This window comes from Triticum aestivum, chromosome 7B, assembly GCF_018294505.1.
Source record: "Triticum aestivum cultivar Chinese Spring chromosome 7B, IWGSC CS RefSeq v2.1, whole genome shotgun sequence".
NCBI classification, from domain to species: Eukaryota; Viridiplantae; Streptophyta; class Magnoliopsida; order Poales; family Poaceae; genus Triticum; species Triticum aestivum.
Window position 1 is genome coordinate 747,009,630 of NC_057813.1, and position 3,790 is coordinate 747,013,419.

Below are 3,790 nucleotides of genomic sequence, written 5' to 3' on the forward strand. Positions count from 1 at the left end.
GAGGAATCTATTTGAATTTCCTCAGGCGCAACTAATGCAGTTGCCCTGACTTCTTCATTTTCTTCAGGCGCACCACTAGTGGATGCCCTGGCAATGTCTTCAGCGGCTGGAATGGAGTCATCAGCCCTGGAACTAGCATTTTCATCAGCAGCTTGAAAGTCATCAACGGTGCTGGCATGTTCTTCAGTTTGCTGAGTAGAAGCTTCAGCTTGAGGAATTTCTTGTTGCGATGGGGTTGCAACATTGGTGAACTTCTTAATCAGTTTAACGAACCTGACTTTGGCTCCTAGCCAATCAGCATAATAAGCATTGAAATCATCACTGGCGGCGGAACTCCCGATATATTCCGTTCCCCAATGTTTTTAGGGTATATGTATATATATATATATATATATATATATATATGTATATATATATATATATATATATATATATAGGCGAAAGAAGTCGGTCAAGGGAGCCACGTGGGGCCCACGAGGGTGGAGGGCGCGCCCAGGGTGGGTGGGCGCGCCCCCCTGCCTCGTGCCTTCCTAGTTGCTTCCCTTACGTACATTGTTGAGGAAATCTTAACAGGTAGCTGCTCGGTTGGCTGGTGAGTAGGGGATTAATCGGCTAATCGGCAAGTTAATCGGCCATTTAATCAATGATTCAGACGATTTATCGGTTTATAGGCTACTCAGTGACCCTACGAGTAGAGATTAATCGGCAAGTTAACTGATTAATTGGATGAATTCTTGAACAGGGCTTACATATACTCCAAGTCTTCTGGATTGCTCCCGTTCCAAAAATAACTTTCCCGAAGGTTGCATTCCGTTTTGACTCCGTTTGATAATCCTTTTCTGCGGAACACTGAAACAAGGAGAAAAACAGAAACTGGCACTGGGCTCTGGGTTAATAAGTTAGTCCCAAAAATAATATAAAAGTGTATAATAAAGCCCATTAAACATCCAAGATGGATAATATAATAGCAGAATAGTTCATAAATTATAGATACGTTGGAGACGTATCAGCATCCGCAAGCTTAATTCCTACTCGTCCTCGAGTAGGTAAATGATAAAAGAAAGAATTTATGAAGTGTGAATGCTAGCAGGTGCACAAGTTTGATCAATGATAACTTCAATCACCTTTTCTAGCATCATTATATGTCATAACAGTAGCTCATATCATAAAACTTTGCATGATCAAGTAACAAACTATTCACATGTTAAAGTATAGACCATAAACTTTCTTGAAAACTAACAACCCGTGTTATTAGCCATCAAACAATTACAATTCATCTTATTTTCAGGAAGAGTCTATGTCAGAGCTTTGATTCCGCAAACTTCACATACTCAACTATCATTTAGTCTTCCATGATTGCTACCACTCAAAGCATATTTTTAGAACAAATAGTATTCATCGAACAGAGAGAAAGATAGGGGCTTAATGTTTCGCCTCCCAACCTTTTACCTCAAGGGTAATGTCAACAATAATAATTCATCCTCAAATATATTTGAATGGCCATATATGCTTAGATCTTTCCATCACATGATGCCTGCCAACTAAAGAGTAGGTTGGAATGAGAAGGAATACTATTGACTCTTGCATAAAAGCAAAAGATAGGCCCTTCGCAGAGGGAAGCAGGGATTTGCAGAGGTGCCAGAGCTCGAAGCAAAAACAGAGATGAAAATAATTTTGAGAGGTATGCTTTCATTGTCAACATAACGACCAAGAGTTCCCAATATCTTCCATACTAGATACATTATACGCGGTACCCACGCAGAAAGGTCAAGTTTTTACTCCCCCTCCACCAACATTCACACTCCATGGCTTGTCCGAAACAACGGGTGCCATCCAACTATCAACATTCCTAGTGGAGTTTTGTTTAAATTATTTGCGATTTTTTTTGATCTTTTGATCATAGGACTGGGCACCCCAGTTACTAGCCATTTTCTCATGAATGATGAGCGGAGTCCACCCATCGTGAGAATAACCCACCTAGCATGGAAGATACTAACAGCCCCTAGTCGCTACATGAGCGATTCGAGCATATAAAACAGATTATTATTTGAAGGTTTAGAGTTTGGCACATGCAAATTTACTTGGAACAGCAGGTAAATACCACATATAGGTAGATATGGTGGACACTCATGGAAGAAACTTGGTTCAAGGAATTTGGATGCACAAGCAGTATTCCCGCTTAGTACAGATATTTTGGATAGCAAAGGATTCTAAATAGAAAGCACGACATGTTAGAGGATCCATAACAATATAACTTCTATACAAATATACCCAAGCATAACTCATTATGTTGTCTTCCTTGTCCAACTTCAACTAATTTGCTCAGGTTTGAAAATAATTAATGGGGCTCACAATCATAGAAGATGTCCAAGATAGTATATTTATATGTGAAATCTCTCTTCCGTCAATATTCTTTCATGAATTGTTCAAGTGACCAATACAATGTTTGCTAACCTTCAATAAATTTACCACCTCTACTTCTTATATGTAAAGTCATTACTCCCCATGGGATAAGCATATGAAACATATATAATTTCAGATTTATGACATTCAAATCATTCGACTATTTACTCATAGGATATAAGTGAAGCACACGAGTAAATGACAAACTTCTCCAAAAAGATATGAGTGAAGATCAATGAGTAGTTAAATAATTATGTAGCTTTGTGAAGACTCTCTCTCATTTAAGAATTTCAGATCTTGGTATTTTATTCAAACAACAAGAAAAGCTAAAGAAAATAAAATGACGCTCCTAGCAAAACACAGATCATGTGGTGAATAAAAATATAGCTCCAAGTAAAGTTAACGATGAACGAAGACGAAAGAGGGGATGCCATCTGGGGCATCCCCAAGCTTAGGCTCTTGGTTGTCCTTCAATATTACCTTGGGGTGCCTTGGGCATCCCCAAGATTAGGCTCTTGCCACTCCTTATTCCATAGTCCATCGAATCTTTACCCAAAACTTGAAAACTTCACCAACACAAAACTTAACAGAAGATCTTGTGAGCTCCGTTAGCGAAAGAAAACAAAACACCACTTCAAGGTACTGTAATGAACTCATTCTTTATTCATGTTGGTGTAATATATACTGTATTATAACTTCTCTATGGTTCATACCCTCCGATATTACTCATAGATTCATCAAAATAAGCAAGTAACACATAGAAAACAGAATCTGTCAAAAACAGAACAGTCTGTAGTAATCTGTATCAAACGTATACTTATGGAACTTCAAAAATTCCAAAATAAATTGGTGGACCTGAGGAATTTGTCTCGTAATCATCTTCAAAAAGAATCAACTAAATAGCACTCTCCAGTAAAAAGTTTTAGCTAATCTCGTGAGCGCTAAAGTTTCTGTTTTTTACAGCATGATCATAAAGACTTCACCCAAGTCTTCGCAAAGGTTCTACTTGGCACAAACACTAATTAAGCACAAAAGCACATCTAAACAGAAGCGAGATGGATTATTTATTCCTAAACAGAACCAAAAAGCAAGAAACTAAAATAAAATTGGGTTGCCTCCCAACGAGCGCTAACGTTTAATGCCCCTAGCTAGGCATGATGATTTCAATGATGCTCACATAAAAGATAAGAATTGAAACATAAAGAGAGCATCATGAAGAATATGACCAGCACATTTAAGTCTAACCCACTTCCTATGCATTGGGATTTTGTGAGCAGACAACTTATGGGAACAATAATCAACTAGCATAGGAAGGCAAAACAAGCATAACTTCAAAACTTTAAGCACATAGAGAGGAAACTTGATATTATTGCAATTTCTACAAGCA